We start from the raw sequence: 14,328 nt of genomic DNA on the forward strand, positions 1-14,328 counted from the left end.
ATTGCTGAGGCTGGCTTTGAACTCACAATCCTCCTGCCTCAGCCTCCTGAGACACTGAAATTATAGGCATGTGCTACCACACTAGATCCCATTTCCATTTTGATAAAGACATAAACCTGTGGTACCCATCAAAACTGACCCTCCAGCAGCGGAACAATCCATATTTACCTCCCCCATCTCAGGAGAGATGGAATACTACTTGCCTCTGACACTCTGGTTTTCTCTTCCTGCAAAAGCCAAGGCCCACCCTTCCCCTGCCCTTCACCTGCCATTCTTCTGCATGGCCACCCCTCTGTCCCTAGTAAAACACTTTTGCCCTCTTCTCAGACATCCCTACTACATTAATTCTGCCACTGCACATTCTGCCTCCACAGGCCTTAGTCAATTTTAAATGACATCTTCATTTGTGTGATTGTGACATCTTCAATTTGATTAATGTGTATTTCCTTCACAAGTGTATAAAGCAGCCCAAGAAACAGCAACAGGTTTAGATTTTTCCCTAGGAATGGAGCTCACCATGCGTATATATAACCTATCATACCGTATGGTACATAGCAGGTAATCAATAAATATTTGTGAAATGAGAAAATGAATCAAAAACAGATTTCCAGATCGAACATTTGGGGTAAATTCAGATCCAGGGCAGCAATGAAGAATTTAAAGTATACCCTGGTCCTTCTCCTAAAAGTCAAAGTTTACAATATTTCTCAAATAGCCAAGGGCTAACATACTCTATTGGCTACCTTTCCCTCACATATGGTCCTAACTACCCACTTTTGCATTTTTCAAATGGTTGATCCAATCTTCCTAATACAATATCTGGATTTCAAAAGAAGGGGGGAAATACAACACTAAAACTGCATATCCTAGCAACACACATAAAAAAGATTCAAAATGTCCACATGCAAGTCTTCAACAATTATAACCCAGTGTCTACAAGAGTGGACTAGTGCAATAATGTCTCACTGGTTGCATAAAGAAATATACCATTAATACATTAATGCATCATCTTTCATCTTGCAGGCAGTTGGTCACAGCTGGGGTAATGGTTTGCTGCCTTGACTGCACGCTTTTACATGTTCCTGAGGTGGTAAAGGTCTTTACACAAATTGTTCCCATCCTTCAACAAGTATTATGACTCTCTCAATACAGTGTTTCAGTGCAACAGGTTTAACTGAGGAAAAAATGAATTTCACAAAGTGATGGGACATGGGCAGAAATGAGGATCCAGTTTTGAATGTATGCAATGCTGGGCAGCAAGCCTCTCTGACACCTAAAAGTTCCCATCTATACAATGGGTACAAAGTGAGTTCATATACTTGAAGTCTTTTAAGCTGTTTTTTTATTTTGGTGTGAATATAGTTCTCCAGTGATTGACCAAAAATCTATATTTCAGCACTCCAATCTTTTTTGTGGGTCTTTAAACATATTTAACATTGGACTCTACTTAAAGCTACACACCATCCCTGATACACTGAAAAGAGGCATTGTCAAACAACTGACCTTCCAGCAGCTGAAAAAAAACTCTGTTTAACACCCTAGTTGGTAAAAGAAAAGAAAGGGACTAGAAATTTTATAAACAGAAGACAGTGTGCAATTTGTTCCGATCAATATTTGCATACCGTGCTTAGATAAGTGAATTTTCATGACTGTAGTCATGGGAGTGGGGAGTGGAAACCAAATAACACTACTCTGAGAGCAGAGTTTGGAGAAGTAGTTTCCATTTGGTGCACCGCTGTCCCATACCTATACCTCAATCTGCAGCGTTTCAGTGTCTAGATTGAGGTTTATCTTTCCTCAGTCCACTCCATAAAAGCCATTACTAAGGGAGTCGTTAATGGATACGTGAACTTAAGGAGCTGCTGAGCCTGGGAGCTCCTTCCTGCTTTCCTGGAGCAGCATGAAGTCCAAGAGGGACCCAACACCAACTGCCACTTGCCAGAAATAATGAACAGAAATGAAAACTGGTGGCTTCTACTTAAGTGACCATAAAATGATTGCCCATCACAGGACACTCTTGAAAGAGAAATTTGGTGCAATTAATTACACTGGGACAACAGAGTTATACTAGATGGGTATTCTTAGGACCCTCCTCATCCTCCTTTTATTTTTCTATTTTTGTCCTCAGAGTAATTTCTAACATGGCTGACAGTCTGACAAACTGGCTCAGATTAAAGAAGAAAGATTAACACTTTACAACCGCCCCTGTGCCAATGAACATTTGAATAGTCTTCTACATACTGGAAGGTTCCAAATGATTCAAAAGGGATGTTTACATTGAGCTTCCTTTTCACCCTACCTAATCCTAGGAAACCCAGTTCAACTGAATGAAATTCCTGCCAACTGCTCCTCCACTTGTGTTCCACTACCAGGGTTTCTTACAGGGCTCCTGACTACACTTGGATAAATGCAAACAGCCCCAGAAAGCCAAAATCAAATAAAGGGGAAGAGCCCTACTCAGCACCCTCCATTCTGTCTCCTTAGAGTAAAATAATAATAGAAGAAAAGAGTGAACCCCAGGTTAGTTTAAATTGAACTGCGGATATCTACAAGGGCTTTTATTTGAGGGCCCCAAATTGCCAACATATGCATTACATCAGTTCTTTTCATTCACAATTGATTGTCATTTATCCTGACCTGTATTTTAGCAGTTTACTTCTATATTCTTGAAGAGAAGATGTATAAGGCAAACTAACAGTCTAGTTGAGATTTCAGGAGGAACAGCCTAGGCCACTTAAAGGAAATGAAACAACAAATGTGTGCCTTTAAATGATTTTAGCAAAACACTTGAATGAAAAACCCGAATAGAAACTATTGAATTAGTAATAATAACATCAATAGGAATGGCAAATCCAATGCTTTGGGGGCACCATTATGATCATTATTACATGTAATCATCTCAGCAACTCCAAGAGCTAGGGACTTAGAATTATCTTCATTTGAAAGATGTAAAAACTGAGGCTGAGAAAGATAATTAACTTAACCCAAGTCACCCAAACGGTATACTCAAAAATAGACTTTAAAAAGTATGTATTTACTTAGCTTTAAACTTCTAAGACTCCTTCTTTTCCTCTTTTCCCAATCCAGTCACCAGGTGATTCATTTGCCTCATCAATGACTTTGGGCAATTCAGGAATGCAGTGCAGGAAAGCAATGCAGGCCCTCCCACTGTCCCTTCAGCTCAGGTTCTGGCTGGCATCCAGCTGTGGGGTCTCCAACAGGAAAGTGGAGGTGGGGCAACCTGTTTTCAAGTTGCATTTACATAGGGAGAGCCCTGTTTTATTTATTTATTCATCTGACCAAGATCATGTGTTTATTTGGTTAGGCCTTGAAGGCAGGAGCTTGTAGCTCCCAGCATTCCTTGGTTCCTCCCTCCTGCTGTACTATCTAATCTATCCTCCTTGTTGCCTTGGGACTTAGGAGTTTCTGCCTGAAATCTGATTGCATCTTTTCTTTGCCTCCTCAATCCAAATACACAGGTCCTGGCAGAACTGACATGAGGCCTCTTGCAGACTTTCCCTGAGCATATCATGTGCTTTTTAAAAAATACTCAGCTTTCCAGATCTTTCTCAAAAGATCAATCATGAACTCCATCCTCTGTGGTCTGCAAGCACTCTTAGTATACCTTTAGTAGACTGACTTATTAATAACTATGTCTTGACAGGTGGTTCTCTGATTCAGACCCCAAACATGGAGGGCCTGACTACACCGCATGACTGACAGGATGAATGAAGTATTGTGATGAGTGCTGTAAGCCCAGCAATAGTTCAACTTGAAAATATTTATAAATATTTATGGTTAAGTGTAAGCCCCCACTTCTCTTTTCTTTCTTTCTTTCTTTCTTTATTCATTCATTCCTTTATTTTTGGTGCTGGGGATGAAACCAAGGCCTTGTGCAGGCTAAACATGCACTCTACCACTGAGCTACATCCCTAGTTCCTTGACATTTCTTTTCAACATACATTACAAATAATAGATAAATGGTGCTTTATTTTGTTCCTCTCGCAATCCAGGCAAATGTTACTTGAAAACCCTCAACTGGAAAACAGATAGGATTAAGGAAATAGTTCTAATGAGTCAAAGTCACTTGCTGGCAGTGGACGGGGTCTAGAAATAATGGAAAAATATTCACTCCTTGATAAAAGTTTTGATTTAATGTGATTTGCGCTGACTTACTCTGAAAGTTACAAGCACTGGAGAAAACAAGATTTAGCAGCTCATGGAATTGTTTGTTTGCTTCTAAACCCTGCCATGATTAGGACAGCTGTGTGTGTGTGTGTGTGTGTGTGTGTGTGGTTTTTTTTTTTTTTTTTTTTTTTTTTTTGAGTGAGAGAGAGAGAGAGAGAGAGAGAATTTCAATATTTATTTTTCGGTTTTTGATGGACACAACATCTTTGTATGTGGTGCTGAGGATCGAACCCAGGCCGCACGCATGCCAGGCGAGCGCGCTACCGCTTGAGCCACATCCCCAGCCCCTGTGTGTTCTTTTTGTGTGTGTGTGTGTGTGTTTCACACACTTAAAACACAGCACACATATTTTTTAGAATACAAAAGAATGAAACCCATTTCCCCAACCAAAACTTTTAAATAGTTGTAACTTCCACAGAGTGGCCCATAGTTGAAATAATTAGGGCACCAGTCCACTATTAAAAATCTAGGGCACGGTGGGGCAGGAGTCAAGTAAAAACCAGCCTTACTGAGTGCTATTGGAATTCACTTTTCATTCCGACAAAAATGTGCAATCTGACCAAAACCCTTCCATTGGCCCTTCCTCCCAAGCCACATACCTTCTGAAGGCCAAGGGCAAAGCCAGCTGTGGTTATGCATTTGGGATAAAGAGCCCAAAAACAGAAAGAAAAAAAAATTATTTTGAAACGCATTACACTTCAAAATTAAGGGTAATTGTGTGTAGCAGCCTGGAAAATTTAGCTCATCCAGTACGACTCAGCCACTGAGCCCAGAGCACAAAACACTAGCGCTCTAAATGCAATTTCAAACCGAAAATAAAAAGGTACAAAGGGCGGAAGGAAGGGCCGGGTGAGGGATGGGTGGGGGGTTGCTACAAAGCTGTGACTTTTGACAGGGCTGCTGCTTGGGGAAGGCGTGACCAATACACAACTTAGCAATGGTTCTAAATTATTTAAGCCACTAGATGCTGCTCTGGACCACTACAGCAGTGAAACCAAGAAGGTAAATAAAAGATTGACATATAATGACCAAAGAAAATATGTTTGGTAAGATTGGGACAGAAATGTGATGGGCAAAGTGGAAAAGGACTTTGCAATAGAGTAGTACCTTTAAGGTTTCTGCCTGACCTGTTTGCTACAAGGCCCTGGTCACTCTCCTGCAGTATCTTTGTCCAACTAGACCAGCAAAGCAGTTAACTCACTCCTATGGGGATACTTCCTTGCATGCAACACAAGCCACTGAATGAGTCAAGTTGAGTTTGCTACCCACCTTCCTCCATTCATCTATCTTATTCTCATTACGTAAAGGTTAAAATCAATGCAATAATCAGTAGTCAGAATTCAAACTGCTTTCAGGAAACGGAGACATAAACTCACTAGTTACAGTTTTCTTCTGCCATAGGGGACCGAGAAGAAACATAAACATGAGACTTGCTAACCATCTGGGGTAGGAAGACAACTGCAATGCAGGAGTGAATGAAGCTAGAGAACTTAGAAAGATAATAAATGAACAAAAAGGGCAAGCCCCCATCTATGAATACACCTAGGTTCCAAAGAAAACGGGGACACTTATCACGGCTGTTGAAAGTCTAGATGATTTAATAACACAACTGGCTCAACTTCTTCAAGAAAACAAAGACATGAGGTTTTCAACTGCCCCTGAGAGGACAATCTGCAAAGAGTAGAGGTATTGTTGATGGTCACAACTGAGTGGTGCTAAGGCACCTAGTGAACAGAGAGATCAGGGAAGCTTGTAAACATCCTACAGTGCACAGGACAGCCTCACAACAAAGAATTATCCCTCCTGAAATGCCAACAGTACTGAGGCAGAAACTGCCTGAAATAAATGACCACTATAATGGGCAACATTCTGCAACATTCTAGAGAAAGAACACCAGTAAACTCATCATCACCCAAGGAAGGAATCAATCCTGGTTCACAGACTCCAGCCTCCGATTCCCTTAGTCATGTTAATCTAGGAGCAGGAGAAGTAGCAAAGTCATGACAAGTTGGAGAACACTGTGAAGTGTGTTCCCCTTCCAGCTGGTTCCCTCCCAACTGGTTCCAGGCTTTTGCCTTCACCATGACTCATCCCCACAGAAAAAAAAAAAAGTGTTGGCTAGAGAGTATGTGTCTGTTCTCCTTAGCAAATAGTGTTCTCCTTTTGCACTCTGGGCTCACATGGTTCAATATCATGAGCTAGGGTGATGGACATAATGTCCCCAAGAGAAGAACCCGCTGACTCAAGGCTAAGTTCAAGTTGAGAATGAGATATTTACGGAGGCATTCGACTCTGAAAAAACTCAGGTTCCATGGTAGCAGAGATATATCTCTAGATGCCATGACACCCAGGAAACCTCCATCTGAACCAAAGGCATTTCTTTTCTTTTCTTTTTTTTTTTCTTTTTTTTTCCCAGTGGTGCTGGGGATTGATCCCAAGCTCTCAAGTATGTTAAGCACATGCTTTACCATTGAGCTACAGCCCTGGTGGAACTAAGGTCATTTTTATTTATCTATTTATTTGTTTGTTTGTTTGTTTGTTTTATAGCATCTATGTTGTCCAGACTGGCTTGGAACTAACAATCTTCCTGCATCAGCATCCCAAGTGGCTAGGATTGCAGGTATGCCCCCCACTGTGCCCTGCCAAACACTATGGGACATTTCTAACAACATATAGGATTGAAAAACCTTTCTGGATGCCACTGCAGCATAGCTTGACAGGCAAATCCTGGCTTCAGAAGCTGGCAAGTCCAGGAGAACCAATGATTCAAGGAATTAACTGGTACCAGCAGCATGGTACAGGGGACACAGCAACAGAAAAAGAGTTGGAAAAGTTGTATTTAAGGTTCAGATTCACCCTCCAAATACCTATGACATTTCCTTCCTCCAAGTCACATCTATAAAACAGGGTAACAATATTATGCTGTTTATTTTCCATCATTTCCAAAACAGAATCCCGGGAGGAATGGTGTCAGCCCATGGAGGAAGAGTCACATTGATGCTATGACCCCAACCCCATTGAGGCAATGCTTAGTAAGTGGGCTTACCTGATCATCATTCTCTCAAACCACTGTTCCATATCCAGAAATACAATCTGCCCAACACATAGCAGACCCAGAGAGCAGCAAGAAGTCCCTTTTTGTACTGAGGGAAGTTTTTGTTCCCTACATTAACTGCCAGAGCTAAAATAGCCCAAACTGCACCCTCAATTCCTAAAACTGAGGTTCCAATAATAATCTCACTCAGATTCTGGAAAACAGTATTTGTGGGGGCCCAGAATACTAAGAAGCATCTCCTGCTATTTATACATGTGACTAATTTCTCTACTCAGCACTCTGCCAGGTTGTTGCCGTGGTTAATTCCTTTTGATGAGCTAGCACTCCTTCACCCACACTATTCCTATCTGATACTTAACTGTTCACCTCACTTTAGGCCGGCAACAAAATTCTGCTCAATTGGTACCTGCACTTATTTTGTAAGAGGTTAGAAAACAGAATACTATGGCACAAGTAGTTAATTGAATCCCAGGTCATGATCTGGCTTTGCAGGCTTCAATTTCAGCTATTATAGATAAGTTGCAATTGTTAACACTCAGTCAACTGAAATTATCCAGGGAATTGAGCATAGCAACCAGTGTGTGCATGGCACACGCAGTCTGGCTTTACTGAACCTAAAAGTGCTGTGCTGGCATACTGGAAAGCATTTGAGGAGGCTAGGCATATGTCACAGGGGCCATCCCCTGTATGGATGGCAAACAGTGCTGAAAACTCTCGGCCACTATCTTTGGATAGTCAGTCTCAAGCCTAGGCCCGCTGAAATGCTTGAGCTAATAATCATGCATCACAGCCCTGTGGCTGCCACGGAGAGATTACCATTGTCTTTGCAAGCCTCTGAAAATAATTAAAAATCACACATATGGAGAATGGTAGGCATCAAAATTAAAAGGAAAGGTCAAGAAGAATAAATTTCATATTTCCAAAGACCTCAAAAATCTTTAAACTAAAACTCGGGGAAAAAAGCATATGGGTGGTCCGTTTCCTAAGTACAGTGAAAGAGCTGTTGAGATGGATGGCTGCCTCTCCCTATCACTACCGTGAAAACATGACACTTGGGTTTCCAGTCCCTCTAAGATGACAGCATCTGGGCCTAGCACACCGTCAAATTCTATTAACAGGAGCATTTTTTAAAGTTAAGTCAACGACTGACTCTTTTATTGCATCTGGCTCAACATTTGTAAACAGCATCTTTCGCAGGGAATTAAGCCAACATCATTTTGTAAAAGGGGACAGACAGTTCAGTACTTCTTGAGGTATGGCCCTCTGAACCATTTTCATCAAAATTCTTGATTAAGTGTTTACATAGATTCCAAGAACCTCCAGAATTATCAAAAAAAGCACTACTCATATTGAGCCATACAATAGACATTAATATTCAACACCCATTTTGTGAAATACCCTTTTCCCTTCTGCTCTCTTCTATTTCATGCTTTACACTGCTGGTCTTAGACTTACTGAATTGGCATCATGGCCTCCTCCTGAGTTATAACCTTAATCTTAAAAAGCACAGGTCTCCTTGACTAGAAGGAAGCAGAACAGTAATTGCAAAATTAGCAGCAAACACTTCAGGCTTTGTGATATGGAGAGGGCTTAGTATTTCCCCCACCTTTTTCAAATTCAATAGGATGCCTTATAAACAAAGCCTATCTACTTGGATGGCTGTAGGCATTAAAGAGTGGTTGCAGGCTTCACTTACAAACCATAATGGTACCCACTGTCTGAGATCTGGACAGGAAATGTTACCTCCATAGGAAGGATCATCTCTAAGCCTCCAGCCTTAGGCAAAGATGGGAGTAAGCAAAGTGTGTGCTCAGTGCAGCTCCTTGTCACACCCCCAGCCACATCCTCTAGGCAAAGGCTTCAAAGCCCTCTCTTCCTTCACCTCTCCCCACCCATTCACACCAAACACCCAAAGGAGGTAAATTACATGAAAACACTTAAGCACTGGCTTTTCTTCAATGCTGTAATTTCATAAATGTTTATGAGGTAGCAGCACTCCCAGAAGCCCCCGTCGGCTTTCTCTCTTCCGTTTTTCTTCTCCTAGGCACGTTTTTTTTTTTTTTCTCCCCTGCATGTGCCACCCCAGCTTCTCCGGACTCCCTCATAGCCCCCTCTCCTCTGCCTTCACTTGCATTTTCTGGGAGGGTGCGCTGGGACCCAGTTTACGCCTATGACTTCACGCCATTGACAATGCTCCTCCAAGGGGAGTTTTCTTGGGCTAAAGCAACACAGACTTTGAAAAGATTTTCCCCCCAAGGAGAGGGATAAAATACCAGCTCAGGAGTGGGGATGTGTTTTTAATAAAGTGCGCTGTTTTTCTACTTTTTCCAAGGAAATCACCCCTCTGCTTCTCTTCTTCAGTCTGAAATTCTAAGGGAGGAGGATACCTACCCAAGGCAGAAAGCAGTCTAAAAGAAAGAGTGGCTAAACATGAAGGAGAAGATGCTGAGGAAACGCGAAACCCTGGGCTTTGCACTTGCCACGGATGCAGAAATACTTTCTTTGTATATTTCCTTGGCAGGCCTCACCCAACTTGGGCATTTCTCATTCAGTCAGCAAACATTTACTGAGCATCTACTATGTGCTAGGAATCAATCGAAATATTGAAGTTGTCAACAAGAGAAAAACCATAATCAAATAAACAGATGAAAATGTGATCTAATGAGTAGAAAAATGCTAAGAGAAATACGTTAGAAACATAAAAGGACCAAGGAGGGCTTGGCTGTCATTTTATATGGAGTAGTCAGGGAAATGCGGGTAAGCTGACACAAGTGGGCAGAGACCTGAAGGAAGCAAGGGAGTGGGTCATCTAGACCTGCAGGAGAAATCCTGTGCAAAAGAAACAGTGTGTGCAAAGGCCCTGGGGACTCTGAAAAAGAAGAATGTAAGGTCCTCAGAATGCCTGCAGTCAACAAGGACATTGTGTGTGTTCTGGGGGACATGACCATCCATCAGAAGGACCACCCATCCGGTGACTCAATGACTGCTCCAAGTCCTGAGTTTCCTCAGTCATGCCTGGGCCTACCTCCCAGCCTGCCCTCTTCCTGTTCCCCAATTCCCTTCCCTCCTGACACCTCTCCCACTCCAGTTCCAACACTTTGAGTTATTCCCTCACAATTTACCAGGTCATTTAATTGAACAAAAACAAACCAACAAACAAAAACCTGAGTAATAAATGTGGTAGAAAAGAAGGTCACATGCACACTTAACCACAGCTTTCAATTGATAGGAAATGTGCCCACAGTAAAGAGCAAGGATCAAATGGTCAGCTATAAAAGAGAGAAAGAGAGTGAGAGAGAGAGTAGGGGGAAGAACAATTAAGTCTGGTGATAGGCCTGCAGGGGCTCAGACCTCCTGATTTACTAGGGTCCAAGTTCTACAAACCAGGGAACTATAATCCTTGAAACAACCTTGGGAAACAGGTATGGAGGTGAGACCACATGAAAAACCATAAGCAGAGGAGACCTTCATAATAGATGTTGCCAATCTTTGTAATCTAAAACTGTGAATGGACAAGTCTCTCTAGTACCCAAGATGCTCTCAAATATTTGGAATTTAAATGCAAGTTTTTAGTTAATTTTATTTTATATAAGTTAAAAAAAAAAATCAAGAATTCTCCCATAGTCCCTCCTACATACCCCCAAGTCACTGGCAGCTCCAGACTGGGGGCCTTTGGTTCTAGGAACACAAAATTCATCTTAGGTTCTCCAAAATCTTAACTGTGATCAGTTAGGTCCACGTAAGCCCTGGCCAGTAGTGGGAGGCCCAGGATGCATCACAAACTGTGTTGAGCAAGCCTCGGGAGCTGTCCAGAGGCCCTTGGAGCTACCCTACTGGGGGAGACAGAGGGGGCGGGGCGGACTAAACCCTGTAGCTTTTCATCAAAGCCGGTCCAGCCGCCAACAACTCCTCCCCAGCTGCCAACTTCAAATGGCCCCCAGATGGGAAAGAGCCAGTGAAGCTGAAGTCCCTACTGCCCAGATCTCGCAGTCGAGGACACACACACACACACACACACACACACACACGCCGCCTCGCGCGCGCCAGCGGTATAGCACGGACTTCCCAGCCCCAAACACACAACGCGCACCCCCGGGACGACTGAGTTCTGTACTTCCTCTTCCTCAAAGCTACTCTGGGAGGTCGAGGCTGCCCCTCTCCGCTCTGATTCCAGGGGTCCCGCGCTCTGATGCCCCACTTCTCTGTGGGCGCTCCGGGTGCGTCCCCTCTCCCATACCAAGATCTCTATCCTTGCCGCCTTCCCGGGTCCTCAGTGTGTCCCCAGGAGGCGGGTATTTACTAACAAACAGCCCCCAGGAATCCCAGCTGCCCGAATCACCTCCTCTCGCCACCCTGTGAGCCCCCCATCCATCTAGCCCATCACCGCTAGCTCCCAGGAACGCGCTGGCCAGAGGATTCCCTCCCATCTGCGATGGCCGGAGAAAACCCCAGAGTCCGAGCCGCCAGCCGCCGTCTCGGGCGCAGACTCTCCAGTCTCCGGCCCCAGGAATCCAGACTCCAGGCTCCCAACCCCACACTCTTCTGTCCCCAACATCCCAACGCGCCAACCGCGAAGCCCTCCTGCTCCCTCCTCCAGCCGACCCCAATCCAAACGTCTCCGCTCTCCTCGGGGCCCGGGCCCTGCGCTCCATCCTCCCGCGCCGCACCCCCAGAGCCCTCTCCCTCTGTTCCCACCGCCATTCGGACCACCCGCTCTGCCCAGACTTCCCCAACTGCAGAGCGCCCCGACGCGCCGGCAGCCCTCACCCAGCCTAGCGCGGTGGCCACCCCCGCCCGAGCCGTGGCGCCCCCAGGGAGGAAACAAAAGTGTCTCCGCGGGGCCCGGAGTCCTCGGAGCAGGACGCCTCCTCCCCGCCCCAGCCCCAACCCCCTCCCGGGCCGCGCTGAGGTCAGCGAGTCGGGGCGCTGAGCCAGCCCAGGAAACTTTACGAACCTGCCCGGGGTCGCAGGACAGCGGCGGCAGCGGCGGGAGCTCCCGGCTATTAGAGCTCTGAGGACTCGCGACCATTGAAGGGAAAATCCGAGGGTCTGTTGGCCAGCTCTGGGCTGCGGCGGTGTGGGTGGCTCTGCCTCTATCCCGTGCCCATCCTCGCCCGCTCCCGCTCGCCCAAACACACGCACTTACACTCTGGGTCGGCCGGCTGCTGCGCTGCCGGCTGCCGCTGCTCTCACTTCCTCTTCCTTCCTCCTGCTGGCCAGAGACACATTTTGCATCTGCAAGGCATCCCGAGAGCAGCCGCGAACTCTCCTCCCGAACGGACGCTGCGGAGTTGCCGCCGCCGCCGCCGCCGCCCCCGGCACCTGCGCCGGGACTGGAGTCGTTGGCGCGTTCTCCTCCCGCCCGCGCCCTGCTGCCTGCCCACCGCACTTTGTTTAGGAGGGGTTGCCCACGACTTTATGAAGTCCCCCTACTTCAAGAGGGAAATGTCAAACACCATGCACGCCTCATATCTGCTATAAATAATGTGTGTGCAGAACATGACTTCTCCGATGAGATCACACACGGCGTTTTGCAGGCACTAATTAACTCCGTCACCCTCGTAGCGCCACCTCCGGGAGGCCAAAAGCGCGTGGCATCTTTTTATATGCTTTCCTTTTTGGCAAGTAGTTTGGGATTTTAAGGGGGAAACTTCGGTGGGCTCTTTTGAGGCTACTTTAAAAGGTTGGGCACATTTGCCTTTGTGCCTTGTTCTTGGGCAGTGTGGAAAAATAACCGATGTATTTACCTCCCCTATAATTTTAAACGACAAGGTTTCTTTCAATGAAGTCAGGGATTCCCTAATTTTAAATAACTTCGCAGAAAGCAAGACGTCCTACCCACAATTTGGTATTTAGGAGAAATTATTTAAGTCATGCAAACTACTTCATTTTCAAAGCAGAAATCAAACATGTTAAATCTCAGCTTTGCTGGCAGGAGATTGCAAGAGAAACACCTGTCCTCTCCAAATTCAGAAATCTCTGCTATAGCTTCACTGGAAAAGGCAGACAGTTGCTCTGCTTTCCATTCTAACTGGAAAAGGAGAGAATCTGGGGAGCTGAGAGGCATCAGTATCTAATGTGGAAAGCAAAGCTCCCCTTTGAGATTCAGCCCCTTTCCAAGGAGATTAAAATTTTAACCATATGTTGACTGTCCATTAGCAACACAAAACATTGTGAAGCCTTTGAAATGTGACTGGTATTGAGATGTTCCGTAGGTGTAAAATAAGCACAGGATTTAGTTCGAAGATCAAAATGTAAAGTAGCTTAATTATTTTTTATATTCATTGCATTGTCTCAATGAATGATAAAACTATAGTTGACTTATTGGATATAGTAAGTCAATTCGGTTACTCTATCAGTTAAGATATAAATAACACATATAATCCAAATTAATTTCTTTTTCAAACATTTTAATGTAGCTACTAGAAAAAGCCAGATTACACATATGGCTCTCATCAGTGGCTCACATTATACTCCTAATGAACAGCCCTAGTCCAACCCCTATTACAGACATAACTCCGGGAGGCAGTAATAGTAGCAGGAATGCCTGGGTCCAGATGGTTATAAGCCAGTAACTTAAAGCAGGATGATTCCAGGAAAGTAACTGAACTTCTCTATTCCATTGTCTATAAAACAGTAATGGAATAATAATAACAGTCAAAAGGGCAACTATTAAATGAGGTCATTTAATAAGCAATTACTAAGTAGAGACTTTAATAACCGTTCAATGAGATGCTTGTAGTGATGAGTATAAATTTGATCTACAACTTTCTAGCAGAGACATATTAAGACCTTAACTTTAGTGCTGGTATCTAGAGCACTCAGTATGTGTGAGATGTCATAGCTGTCCTCTCCTTGCACAACAATTAGATAAATGTAGTTCCCTATAACCTGTAGACCCAGGACTGCCCTCTACAGTTAATATAGAGTAGGTCACATCTTTGCTCCATGAGATAATTTTTTTCAAATCTTTCAAGATAGTCCCAAAATTTACTGCAATATATCCTTTCAAGTTTTAAACATCTTTAGTTACTCTGAGTCCCCTCAATGTGAAATGATTTCAGATCTCTCTTATCTGAGCCATC

At 44.2% G+C, this 14,328-nt stretch overlaps 1 protein-coding gene across 3 annotated transcripts in view; it reads right to left on the bottom strand.

Annotated features, from left to right (window-relative positions):
- The window catches only part of Elmo1 (engulfment and cell motility 1), a 551,061-nt gene extending 538,599 nt beyond the window's left edge, over nt 1–12,462 (bottom strand). Inside the window, exon 1 of one of the 3 annotated variants that reach the window (XM_076864020.2) lies at nt 12,198–12,462. The gene's annotated coding sequence lies outside the window, so the exon portion shown is untranslated. Of the gene's footprint in view, nt 1–12,010; nt 12,048–12,197 lie in introns of those variants that run through there. The other 2 variants (XM_076864023.2, XM_076864025.2) reach the window with 2 other exon arrangements.
- Nucleotides 12,463–14,328: the final 1,866 nt, after the last annotated feature.

The sequence above is a fragment of the Callospermophilus lateralis genome, chromosome 1 (assembly GCF_048772815.1).
Source record: "Callospermophilus lateralis isolate mCalLat2 chromosome 1, mCalLat2.hap1, whole genome shotgun sequence".
Lineage (NCBI taxonomy): Eukaryota > Metazoa > Chordata > Mammalia > Rodentia > Sciuridae > Callospermophilus > Callospermophilus lateralis.